Here is a 14,179-nt window from a genome sequence, read left to right as displayed (position 1 = left end):
ATAATGCTGGTTGCATGTGGATTGACACGTAAGGAATTTCACATTTATGTGAAAATCAAATGTGTCAGCCAGGTTATCAAGATCCAACATAACACCCATATGTATATAGTTTCACCAATGAATGCGGACTCTTGTATTTAAAATGATGAGAAGCTAAGAAAGATGTTGAAACTTAGAGACAGCATAAGAAATGAGTGAAAAAAAAAAAGTCACGAGCATAGTTATCAAAATCGAATGGACAATCGACTCGGTGAAGTTATTGGTTTATTAGATTATTGGTTCAACCAATAGATCAGTGGTCGAACTGTTTAATCCAGTAATAATTAAATAAATATATAAAATTATAATACAATATTTATTGAAAAATAAAAATTAAGGTTTAATATTTCATATTATTTAAATTTAAATAAATTATATATAAATTTCATTAGCTTATTATTTTAATATGATATATATATATATATTTATATATATATATATATAATATATATATATATATATATATATATATATATATATATATAAATTATTAGTCTTTAATTTAATGGGTCTAATCTAAAAAAAGTTACATATAAATAAAATTAATCTTAGACATATGAACTAGTGTATGGTTAAGCATTTTTATGTGAACTTTCTTATTATATATATTATTATTAGCCTATAATTATCAAAGAAGAATGATTGGCTTAGTGGCAAGGGAATTGGAGCTTTTGCACAAGGTTCCTGGTTCGAATCCCAGGATTCAGCATGCCCGCCGGTGCACCTTGGAGACGCGCAGTTCATACGCCCGAACCGCATTAGTTCGCGTTGATCTGTCTAATTTTTAACAGGTTTGACCACTGTTGACCGGGTTAATTGCAGAAGCGGTCTGCATCATAAACCAAACCGGCCAGACCACTAGTTCACTTATTTTTTGGTCGAACCGACCGGTTCGGTCTAGTTCTGATAACTATACTCACAAGTGTCCAACCAAAAAATGAGAAAATAAAGAGGATAGAGAGAGGACAAAAATCTGTTTTATCTTGCTATTAGATATTTTGATACGTTTAATTTTTTGGTGTTGGTCAACAAGATAATTAATGAGTTTGCTATACTGTTTGGTTAAAGGATATGATTTGATATTAACATACACTTTCAAGGTCAACAGATTAAGCTAACAGAATCAACTATCCTCTCAAAAATTTTAAGGAGATTTCTTCCAAATCCATGGCAATTTTGTGGGTAAGTTATCCTTACACATGTGTCATCATCTCAGCCATTGATAAAAAAAAAAAAATTTTCAACCTTTCATTAATTCATTCATTGGTTATAGCAAAAGCTTTTAATGAACCTATACCATAAACATACTACATTAATTAATGTATATATATACTGTATAATGCATTGGGGAACATTTGCAATTATAATTTATAATCTCTAAGTTGTTTTTTTTCTAAAATACCCTCCATGTCTTCCTGAAATTCAACATGTATCTCTCATAACTTGTAAAACGCATAGCCTCCAGTAGTGAAATTGGTTATCCTAGTACCCACTACCCAACCCTGTTTGGTTTTTTCCCCTTCGTTCTATGTTATACCACAGATTAATCCACCCAACGTCTATTTGGCAAGAATGATCTCCTCCGAGTAACAGGAGCCAGAATTGGTACTCTGGTTTCGTCGGCTAGGCATCAACGTCAACTGAGGAGAGGGCGAATGCTAAACTAATGTTGCTCTAGTAGAGAAATTTGTAGCTGAACTTCTGCATGAGACGAAATTGTGGCTGGCGGAAGCTGGTTTACCATTCCCATTTTTCAGTTACCTTCGGATTAGGTGCGTCATTTATTGGCTCTGTTTATTGACAATTTTGGGTAAAATTATGGCAGGGGTTAAATTATGTCCATAAAGGAGGATAATGTGAAGAATGATTCTGATAATGATTTGGGTGATGATTTTGATTATCAACCAAATGCAGAAGATGATGCTGAGGACGACGATGTGGATTCGCTGGATTCTACTAGCAAGAGTGAAGAAGTTTGTGGTGTAAAAAGAATAGCGGATTTAATGGTGGAGGATATTTGGAACTTGGAGTTTAGGACAGAGGATGAGGCTTGTCAATTTTATAACGCTTATTCTTGTTGGCATGGATTTGTAATGAGGAAGGATGACGTGGTTAGGGATAATCAAGGTAGAATCATTAGCAGGCAGCTTGTTTGCAATAAGGAGGGTTGGAGGAATATGAGGTATCTTGATTTGGATGATAGATCAAGTGTCCAGCTCGGCTTAGGGTAAAGCTTGACTATGGCTGCAGTTGATGGAAGGTATCATGTTTTGTGGAATCTCACAACCACAATCTGACGCCACCCCAATTTGTGCATCTGGTTCCGGCCAATCGTCGCCTAACTGTCACTGATAAAGTTCAAGTGGAAAATCTTCATAATTTTGGTGTCAAGACCTGCCATATTATGGGGTATATTGCGTTCCAGAAGGGTGGATATCGTCATGCTGGCTTCACACGCAAAGATTTGTACAACCACATTGATCGTTATCGTCGGTCAAAAGTTAAAAACGGGGATGCTAATGCGGCAATAAACTATTTGATTGGCAAGTCAAACAACGATCCGCTATTCTTCAGAAAGTATACGTTTACTAGTGACGAAAGGCTCGAGTATATTTTTTGGGAAGATGGGCAGTCAATTATCGACTATCACTGTTTTGGAGATATTGTTGCCTTTGATTCAACCTACAAGAAGAATAAATACAACAAGCCTTTGGTCATTTTCTCCGGATGCAATCATCACGGGCAAACTGTTATCTTCGGCTCCGGCCTACTATCCAACGAAACCACAGAGACGTATAAGTGGTTGTTGGAAACCTTTGTTGAAGCGATGGGTGGCAAAAGTCCTAAAGCAGTAACGGACGGAGACCTTGCCATGCGAGATGCAATCAAGACCCATCGGTTATGCGGATGGCATCTGCAGAGAAATGCATGTGAAAATATAAAGAATCTGAATTTTCTACGCGATTTTAAGGGTCTTATATACGACAACAACGACCACAGAGACTTTGATCGGAGATGGGCATCAATTTTGGATAAGTACAACCTTGTTGGGAGTACCTGGATGGAAAAGACGTACGAAACTCGTGCGATGTGGTCCCATTGTTTCCTCCGGGATAAGTTTTTCGGTTACATAAGGACGACGTCACAATGTGAAGGTATAAATTCTCTCATCAGGTTTTATGTTAATCGCAAGAACACCCTCATTGACTTCATGCATAACCTGGATAGGGCCTTAAAGGAGTATAGAAACAACGAATTAATAGCTGGCTTTAAGTCTCAGTGCTCAGAGCCAGTGATGATTACCTCGTTGGAGGTATATGAAAGATCTGCATCATGTTATTTCACTCGAAATATTTTTAAGGAAATTTGTAATGAGATTTAGAGGGCAGAGGCTTTGAACATCAAGGTACTAAGCACAACCTTGGACAAGGTAGAGTTCAGTGTGACTGCTCTCGAGGACCTGGCCAAAGATCGACGGGTGGAAGTCGATAGAAGTAAGAATCTATTCTCGTGCTCGTGCAAGCTGTTTAAATCACGTGGTATTCCATGTAGTCATGTTTTCTGTGCCATAAAGTTCGAAAACATACTTGAATTTCTAGATTCGTTGATCTACAAAAGGTGGACAAAGAATGTAAAGAACGAATTTATTAGCACACAAATGCCCGTGAATGATGACGTCGAAAGGGTGTTAAAGTTTCAAGTTGGTGCATTGGCATTGATGAGCGGATATTTTATACGCTTTTTGGGGGTAATTTGCATGTAGTTTTTAGTATGTTTTAGTTAGTTTTTAGTATATTTTTATTAGTTTTTAGGCAAAATTTATATTTCTAGACTTTACTATGAGTTTGTGTGTTTTTCTGTGATTTCAGGTATTTTCTGGCTGAAATTGAGGGAGCTGAGCAAAAATCTGATTCAGGCTGAAAAAGGACTACTGATGCTGTTGGATTCTGACCTCCCTGCACTCGGAAAGAATTTTTTGGAGCTACAGGAGTCCAATTGGTGTGATCTCAATTGGGTTGGAAAGTATACATCCAGGGCTTTCCAGCAATATATAATAGTCCATACTTTGCTCGAAGATAAACAATGTAAACTGGCGTTTAACGCTAGTTCCATGTTGCATTCTGGCGTTGAACGCCAGAAACAGGTTGCAAGTTGGAGTTAAACGCCAGAAACAAGTTAGAACCTGACGTTTAACTCCAGAAATAGCCCAGGCACGTGAGAAGCTTAAGTTTCAGCCCCAGAACAAACCAAGTGGGCCCCAAAAGTGAATTTCTGCACTATCTATCTTAGTTTACTAATTTTCTGTAAACCTAGGTTACTAGTTTAGTATTTAAAAAACTTTTAGAGATTTATTCTGTATCTCATGACATTTTTAGATTTGAACTTTGTACCTTTTGACGGCATGAGTCTCTAAACTCAATTGTTGGGGGTGAGGAGCTCTGCAGCGTCTCGATGAATTAATGCAATTATTTCTGTTTTCTATTCAAACACGCTTGTTTCTCTCTAAGATGTTCATTCGCACTTCAATATGATGAATGTGATGATCCATGACACTCATCACTATTCTCAATCTATGAACGCGTGCCTGACAACCACCTCCGTTCTACCTTCGATTGAATGAGTATCTCTTGGATTCCTTAATCAGAATCTTCGTGGTATAAGCCAGAATCCATTGGCAGCATTCTTGAGAATCCGGAAAGTCTAAACCTTGTCTGTGGTATTCCGAGTAGGATTCAGGGATTGAATGACTGTGACGAGCTTCAAACTCACAAGGGTTGGGCGTAGTGACAGACGCAAAAGGATCAATGGATCCTATTCCAGCATGAGTGAGAATCGACAGATGATTAGCCGTGCTGTGATAGAGCACCTGGACCATTTTCACTGAGAGGACGGATGGTAGCCATTGACAACGGTGATCCACCAACACACAGCTTGCCATAGGAGGAACCTTGCGTGCATGAAAAAGAAGACAGGGAGAAAGTAGCGATTCAGAAGACAAAGCACCTCCAAAACTCCAACACATTCTCCATTACTGCATAACAAATACTCAATTCATGCTCTTTCACTTCTTACAATTGAAATTAAAGAACCCTATTGGTATCCTGACTAAGAATAATAAGATAACCATAGCTTACTTCAAGCCAACAATCTCCGTGGGATTCGACCCTTACTCACGTAAGGTATTACTTGGACGACCCAGTGCACTTGCTGGTTAGTTGTGCGGAATTACATAGTGTGAGTGTAATTTTCGTGCACCAAGTTTTTGGCGCCGTTGCCGGGGATTGTTTGAGTTTGAACAACTGACGGTGAATCTTGTTGCTTAGATTAGGAAAATTTTGTCTTTTGGGTCAGAGTCTTTTATTTTCTTTTCAAAAGTTTTTCAAAAATATTATTTTTCTTTATTAATTTTTAGTTTTTACGTGATTCTAGTGTCATGTTTTAAGTTTGGTGTCAATTGCATACTTTTCTTTGTCTTTCAATTTTCGAATTGCATGTTCTTTGTTCTTCCTTGATCTTCAAATTGTTCTTGTCAATTTTTCTTGTTTGATCTTTGGTTTGTCTTGTTTTGTGTCTTTTCTTGTTTTTCTTGTGCATTTTCAAATTTTTAGTTTTCAAATTTTTTTTATTAAATACCTTATTAAAACACGTTAAATTTATAACTCAGTTGGCTAGAGCGTGGGCTTGTGTTCTTGGCAATTGGGTATCTTTCTTTTAAAACTTTTTCAAAAGTAATTTTTCTTTGATTAAATCTTGTGCCAAACTTTAAGTTTGGTGTTTTCTTGTTAACGTTCTTTAATTTTCGAAAATTTTATTTTGGTTTTCTAAAAATTTTAAGTTTGATGTTCTTTCTTTTGTTCTTGTTGTTCTTGTGAGTCTTCAAGGTGTTCTTGAGTCTTCTTTGTGTTTTGATCTTAAAATTTTTAAGTTTGGTGTGCCTTGGTGTTTTCCCTCCAAAATTTTCGAAAACAAGGAGCTTGGATTTAAAAATTTTAAGTCTTTTGTGTGTTTCTTTCTTTCATAATAAAATTCAAAAATAAAAAATATCTTTTCTAACTATTTTTAAGCAAATATTTCAAAATTTTTCATAAAAATTCAGATTTCAATTTCAAAATTTTTCAAAATCTTATCCTTTTAAGAGTTTTTTAAAAAAATCACATCTTTTTCAAAAATATCCTAACCACTTTCTCTCTCCTCACTTTTTCGAAAATCTTCATAAAATATTTTCAAAATTCTTTTTTATTTTAGTTTTTATTTTAATTCATTTTATTATTTTGAAAATTATTTTTCTTATATAATAAAATAAATAAAATAAATCCACATCATCTCCCTTTCTCCATCATGGACCTAAGTGGAAATGAACAGTCCAGAAGGACTCTGGGATCATATGCTAACCCCACTGCTGCTTCATATCGGAGTAGTATCTGTATACCCTCCATCGAAGTTAGTAGTTTTGAGTTGAATCCTCAGCTCATTATCATGGTGCAGCAATGTTGCCAGTATTCCGGTCTTCCACAAGAAGAACCTATAGAGTTTCTGGCACAATTTTTACAAATTGCTAACACAGTACATGATAAGGAAGTAGATCAGGATGTCTACAAATTATTATTGTTTCCATTTGCTGTAAAAAAACCAAGCTAAGAGGTGGTTAAATAATCAACTTAAGGCTAGCATAAGGACATGGAAACAGCTGTCAGAAAAATTTCTGAATCAATATTTCCCTCCAAAATGGATGACACAGCTAAGGCTAAACATCCAAGGCTTTAAACAAGGAGATAATAAATCTCTTTATGATGCTTGGGAGAGATACAGAGAGATGCTAAGAAAATGCCCTTCTGAAATGTTTTCAAAGTGGGTATAGTTAGACATCTTCTATTATGGGCTTACAGAGAAAGCTCAGATGTCTTTGGACCACTCAGCTGGTGGATCTATACACATGATAAATACAATTGAAGAAGCTCAAGAGCTCATTGATACAGTTGCCAAGAATCAGTATCTGTACCTAAGTGGTGAACCTTCCATGAAAGAAGAGGCTAAACAGTAACTACTGAACTCAGTCTTGCAAAACAAGTTACTGAATTCAATCAGCAATTAGATTTTCTAACAAAACAGCTAGCCGAATTCAAGGAGATACTACAAGACACAAGAATGACTAATATGAACATGGAAGTACAGTCGAAGCAAACAAAATAGCAGTTATCAAAACAAATAATAGAAGAGTGCCAAGTAGTTCAATTAAGAAGTGGGAAGACGTTAAATACCTCACTTCAAGGCAGCAGGAAGCCAAGAAATGAACAAACTGCTACCCAAAATCCCTCTGAGGATAGTAAGAGCCCAGAGAGGAATAATTCTGGCGTTCAAACGCCAGAAAAGGGTGAAGAGCTGGCGTTGAACGCCCAACCCATGCTCAGTTCTGGCGTTCAAACGCCACAAACAAGCAAGGAAGTGGCGTTAAACTCCCAAAGGAAGCTCAATTCTGGCGTTCAAACGCCAGAAACAAGTAAGGACTTGGCGTCCAACGCCAATCCAGCTTCCAACCCTGGCATTCAAACACCAGTAGGGGATCAGACACATACAAGTGCTGATAACAACCCCTCTAAGAAGGCTTTCCCAACCACCTCTGCAGGAAATAAACCTGCAGCAACTAAGGTTGAGGAATACAAAGCCAAGATGCCTTATCCTTAGAAGCTCTGCCAAGCGGAACAGGATGAACAATTTACCCGCTTTGTAGACTATCTCAGGACTCTTGAAATAAAGATTCTGTTTGCAGAGGCACTTGAGCAAATACCTTCTTATGCTAAGTTCATGAAAGAGATCTTAAGTCATAAGAAGGATTGGAGAGAAACTGAAAAAGTTTACCTCACTGAAGAATGTAGTGCAGTCATTCTGAAAAGCTTACCAGAAAAGCTTAAAAATCCCAGAAGCTTTATGATACCATGCACATTAGAGGGTACTTGTACCAAGCAAGCTCTATGTGATCTTGGGGCAAGTATCAACCTAATACGTGCATCTACTATCAGAAAGCTTGGTTTGACTGAAGAAGTCAAACCAACCCGAATATCTCTCCAACTTGCTGATGGCTCCATTAAATACCCATCAGGTGTGATTGAAGACATGATTGTCAAGGTTGGGCCATTTGCTTTTCCCACTGACTTTGTGGTGCTGGAAATGGAGGAGCACAAGAGTGCAACTCTCATTCTAGGAAGACCTTTCCTAGCAACTGGACGAACCTTCATTGACGTCCAAAAAGGGGAAGTAACCCTGAGAGTCAATGAGGATGAGTTTAAGTTGAATGTTGTCAAAGCTATGCTGCATCCAGACACCCCAAACGACTGCATGAGCATTGATATTATTGACTCTCTGGTAAAAGAGGTCAATATGATTGAGAGTCTCGAATAAGAGCTAGAGGATATCTTTAAAGATGCTCAGCCTGATCTAGAGGAACCAGAAAGAATAATAGAACCTTTGAAAATCTCTCAGGAAGAGGAGAAACCTCCTAAACCTGAGCTTAAACCATTACCACCATCCCTGAAATATGCATTTATGGGAGAAAGTGACACTTTTCTTGTAATCATAAGCTCTACCTTAGAGCCACAAGAAGAGGAAGCACTAATTCAAGTGCTAAGGACACACAAGACAGCTCTTGGATGGTCCATCAGTGATCTTAAGGGCATTAGCCCAGCTAGTTGCATGCACAAGATCCTATTGGAGGATGACGCTAAGCTAGTGATTCAACCACAGAGGCGGCTGAATCCAGCCATGAAGGAGGTGGTGCAGAAGGAGGTCACTAAATTACTAGAGGTTGGGATTATTTATCCTATTTCTGATAGCCCCTGGGTAAGCCCTGTCCAAGTCGTCCCTAAGAAGGGTGGCATGACAGTGGTTCATAATGAAAAAATGAACTGGTTCTTACAAGAACAGTTACAGGGTGGCGTATGTGTATTGATTACAGAAGGCTCAATACAGCTACCAGAAAGGATCATTTTCCTTTACTATTCATAGACCAGATGCTAGAAAGACTAGCAGGTCATGAATACTACTGCTTTCTGGATGGATATTCAGGTTATAATCAAATTGCAGTAGATCCCTAGGATCAAGAGAAAACAGCATTCACATGTCCACCAGAGTATTTACATACAGAAAGATTCCATTTGGTCTGTGCAATGCACCTGCAATCTTTCAAAGGTGCATGCTCTCTATTTTCTCTGATATGGTGGAAAAATTTCTAGAAGTCTTCATGGATGACTTTTCAGTATTTGGAGACTCATTCAGCTCCTGTCTTGACCATCTAGCACTTGTTCTAAAGAGGTGCCAAGAGACTAACCTAGTTTTAAACTGGGAAAAATGTCACTTTATGGTTACCGAAGGAATTTTCCTTGGGCACAAAATTTCGAACAAGGGAATAGAGGTGGATCAAGCTAAGGTAGAGGTAATTGAAAAATTACCACCACTTGCCAATGTTAAGGCAATCAGAAGCTTTCTGGGGCATGCAGGATTCTATAGGAGGTTTATAAAAGATTTTTCAAAAATTGCCAAACCTCTGAGTAATCTGCTAGCTGCTGACACGCCATTTATCTTTGATAAGGAGTGTCTGCAGGCGTTTAAGACTCTGAAAGCTAAGCTGGTCACAGCACCAGTCATCTCTGCACCAGACTGGGCATTACCATTTGAACTAATGTGTGATGCCAGTGACCATGCCATTGGTGCAGTGTTGGGATAAAGGCATGAAAAGCTTCTGCACGTCATTTATTATGCCAGTCGTGTTTTAAATAATGCACAGAAGAACTACACAACCACATAAAAAGAGTTACTTGCAGTGGTTTACGCTATTGACAAGTTCAGATCTTATTTAGTAGGATCAAAAGTGATTGTGTACACTGACCATGCTGCTCTTAAATATTTACTCGCAAAGCAGGATTCAAAACCCAGACTCATAAGATGGGTGTTGCTTCTGCAAGAGTTTGATATAGAAATAAGAGACAGAAAAGGGACAGAGAACTAAGTAGCAGATCACCTGTCCCGAATAGAACCAGTAGAAGGGGCGTCCCTCCCTCTTACTGAGATCTCTGAAAAGTTTCCAGATGAGCAGCTCTTTGCCATCCAGGAAATACTATGGTTTGCAGACATTGCAAACTACAAGGCTGTGAGATTCATACCCAAAGAGTATAGTAGGCAGCAATCAAAGAAATTGATCACGGATGCTAAGTACTATCTTTGGGATGAACCATATCTCTTCAAGAGATGTGCAGACGAAGTAATCCGTAGATGTGTGCCTAAAGAAGAAGCACAGAAGATCCTCTAGCATTTCCATAGATCACAATATGGAGGATATTTTGGAAGTGAGCGAACAACCACAAGAGTCCTCCAATGTGGCTTCTACTGGCCTACTCTCTATAAAGACTCTCGAGAGTTTGTACTTAATTGTGACAGTTGCCAAAGATCTGGCATTCTGCCTCACAGTTATGCCATGCCTTAACAAGGGATCTTGGAGATTGAGTTGTTTGATGTATGGGGTATTGACTTCATGGGGCCTTTCCCACCATCATACTCAAACACTTATATTCTGGTGGCAGTGGATTATGTATCCAAATGGGTGGAAGCTATTGCAACACCCACTAATGATACTAAGACAGTGCTAAAATTCCTCCAGAAATATATCTTCAGCAGATTTGGTGTCCCTAGAGTACTAATCAGTGATGGGGGCGCCTATTTCTGCAATAAATAGCTTTACTCTGCTATGGTTCGATATGGAGTTAGCCACAGGGTGGCAACTCCATATCATCCACAGATAAATAGGCAAGCTGAAGTCTCTAATAAAAAACTTAAAAGAATCTTGGAATGGACTGTGATTAACCGTAGAAGGGATTGGGCAAGAAGCTTGGATGATGCTCTGTGGGCATACAAAACAGCATTCAAGACTCCTATAGGGACCTCTCTACACCAGCTTGTGTATGGAAAAGCCTGTCACTTGCCAGTGGAACTGGAACATAAGGCCTACTGGGCAACCAGATTCCTAAACCTTGATGCCAAGTTAGCTGGAGAAAAACGATTGCTCCAATTAAATGAGCTAGAGGAATTCAGACTCAATGCTTTTGAAAATGCAAAAATTTACAAAGAGAAAGCAAAAAGATGGCATGATAAGAAGCTATCATCCAGAGTCTTTGAGTCAGGGCAGAAAGTTCTGCTGTTTAATTCTAGGCTCAGATTATTCCCTGGGAAATTAAAATCCCGGTGGAGAGGACCATATGTGATTACAAGTGTGTCACCATATGGATACGTAGAGCTTTAGGATAATGATTCTAACAAAAAGTTCATTGTTAATGGACAGAGAGTCAAACTTTATCTTGAAAGCAATTTTGAGCAAGAATGTTCAAAACTGAGACTTGATTAAAGCTCAGTAATAGTCCAGCTAAAGATAATAAAGAAGTGCTTGCTGGGAGGCAACCCAGCCATTAACAAAGCTTATTTGTTAATTAATTGAATTTTACAGGTTCATATTAATTATCTTCAAGGTAAAATACCAATTGCATGAGTTCACAGAGTTACAGAAGGATTCAGAGGATAAAACAGCGAAAAGAAGCTCACTGGTGCGAAAAAGCCAGTAAGAGCTGTTTTAGGCGTTAAACGCCCAACAGAAGCATCTACTGGGCATTTAACGCCAGTAGAGATAGCCATCTGGGCGTTAAACGCCAGAAAGAAGCATCTTCTGGGCATTTAACGCCAGATTTACAGCATCCTGGGCGTTCAAAAAAATGCCCAGTAATAAAGGGGTTTCTAGCGTTTAACGCCAGCCAGATGCTACAGCTGGGCGTTAAACGCCCAGGAGAAGCTACAAATGGGCGTTAAATGCCCAAAACATGCGGCGTTTGGGTGTGTAACGCCAGAATTGTGGGGAGGAGAATTTTCGAAATTGCCTCTCCTTCTATTCCTCTCCTTTCTTTTCTTTTGCTTGAGGACAGGCAAACCTCTAAGTTTGGTGTGTTTTTCCGTGATCACTGAGCAAAAACTCATCAAGATCATGGCACCTAAGGGAAAACAAACCACTTTAAGAGGCAAGAAAGAGAATATTCCAAAACCACTTTGGAATCAAGAGAAGTTCTTAACCAAAGAACTTGCAGACCATTACCACAAAATAATGGGTCTGAGATCAGTGATCCCGGAAATTAAATTCGATCTGAAAGAAGATGAATATTTGGAGATGCAGGAGCTGAAGCACCAGAAGCTGTCTCTTGAAGGACCAGACACCCGACAGGTTGAAGGAGCACCCATCATCTCCCAAACTAAAGGTTGTTGAGTCCTAATCTTAACCTTAAATATGTGATAATTTTTATTTTTAGGAACCTATCTGATTAGTAGTAATTAGTATCTTTATTTTGATTTTATCTCTAATTAAACTATTATTTATTTTTCTCATCATCATCAAACATGAATAAAATAGCAGACTTTTAGAATTAGGAGGCAACATTTTTTTTCGAGTTTTTAATAATGAAAATTCTAATTATTTATATGTGGTGGCAATACTTTTTGTCTTCTGAATGAATGCCTGAACAGTGCATAATTTTGATAGTGGAGTTTATGAATGTTAAATCTGTTGGCTCTTGAAGGAATGATGAACATGAGAAATGTTATTGATGATCTGAAAAATCATGAAATTGATTGTTGAAGCAAGAAAAAGCAGTGAAAAAAAAGAGAAAAAAAGCAGAAAAAGCCAATAGCCCTTTAAACCAAAAGGCAAGGGTAAAAAGGATCTAAGGCTTTGAGCTTCAATGGATAGGAGGGTCCAAGGAAATAAATCCAGGCCTAAGCGGCTAAATCAAGCTGTCCTTAACCATGTGCTTGTGGCATGCAGGTCCAAGTGAAAAGCTTGAGACTGAGTGGTTAAAGTCGTGATCCAAAGAAAAAGAGTGTGCTTAAGAACTCTGGACACCTCTAATTGGGGACTTTAGCAAAGCTAAGTCACAATCTAAAAAGGTTCACCCAGTTATGTGTCTGTGGCATTTATGTATCCGGTGGTAATACTGGAAAACAAAGTGCTTAGGGCCATGGCCAAGACTCATAAAGTAGCTGTGTTCGAGAATCATCATACTAAAATAGGAGAATCAATAATACTATCTGAATTCTGAGTTCATATGGATGCCAATCATTCTGAATTTCAAAGGATAAAGTGAGATGCCAAAACTGTTCAGAAGCAAAAAGCTACTAGTCCCGCTCATCTAATTAGAATCTGGGCTTCATTTAAAACTCTGAGATATTATTGCTTCTTGATTTCTTTTTATCCTATTTTATTTATCTAGTCGCTTGGGGACAAGCAACAATTTAAGTTTGGTGTTGTGATGAGCGGATATTTTATACGCTTTTTGGGGGTAATTTCATGTAGTTCTTAGTATGTTTTAGTTAGTTTTTAGTATATTTTTATTAGTTTTTAGGCAAAATTCATATTTCTGGACTTTACTATGAGTTTGTGTATTTTTCTGTGATTTTAGGTATTTTTTGGCTGAAATTGAGGGAGCTGAGCAAAAATTTGATTCAGGCTGAAAAAGGACTGCTGATGTTGTTGGATTCTGACCTCCCTGCACTCGGAATGGATTTTTTGGAGCTACAGGAGTCCAATTGGTGCACTTTCAATTGGGTTGGAAAGTAGACATTCAGGCTTTCCAGCAATATATAATAGTCCATACTTTGCTCGAAAATAAACGACGTAAACTGGTGTTTAACGCCAGTTCCATGTTGCATTCTGGCGTTGAACGCCAGAAACAGGTTGCAAGTTGGAGTTAAACACCAGAAACAGGTTACAACCTGACGTTTAACTCCAAAAATAGCCCAGGCACATGAGAAGCTTAAGTCTCAGCCCCAGCACACACCAAGTGGGCCCCAGAAGTGGATTTCTGCACTATCTATCTTAGTTTACTCATTTTCTATAAACCTAGGTTACTAGTTTAGTATTTAAACAACTTTTAGAGATTTATTCTGTATCTCATGACATTTTTAGATCTGAACTTTGTACCTTTTGACGGCATGAGTCTCTAAACTCCATTGTTGGGGGTGAGGAGCTCTGCAGCGTCTCGATGAATTAATGCAATTATTTCTGTTTTCTATTCAAACACGCTCGTTTCTCTCTAAGATGTTCATTTGCACTTCAATA

The sequence above is a fragment of the Arachis hypogaea genome, chromosome 9 (genome assembly GCF_003086295.3).
Source record: "Arachis hypogaea cultivar Tifrunner chromosome 9, arahy.Tifrunner.gnm2.J5K5, whole genome shotgun sequence".
NCBI lineage: Eukaryota > Viridiplantae > Streptophyta > Magnoliopsida > Fabales > Fabaceae > Arachis > Arachis hypogaea.
The sequence above is the reverse complement of the archived record's forward strand: the minus strand, read 5'-3'. Positions refer to the sequence as shown.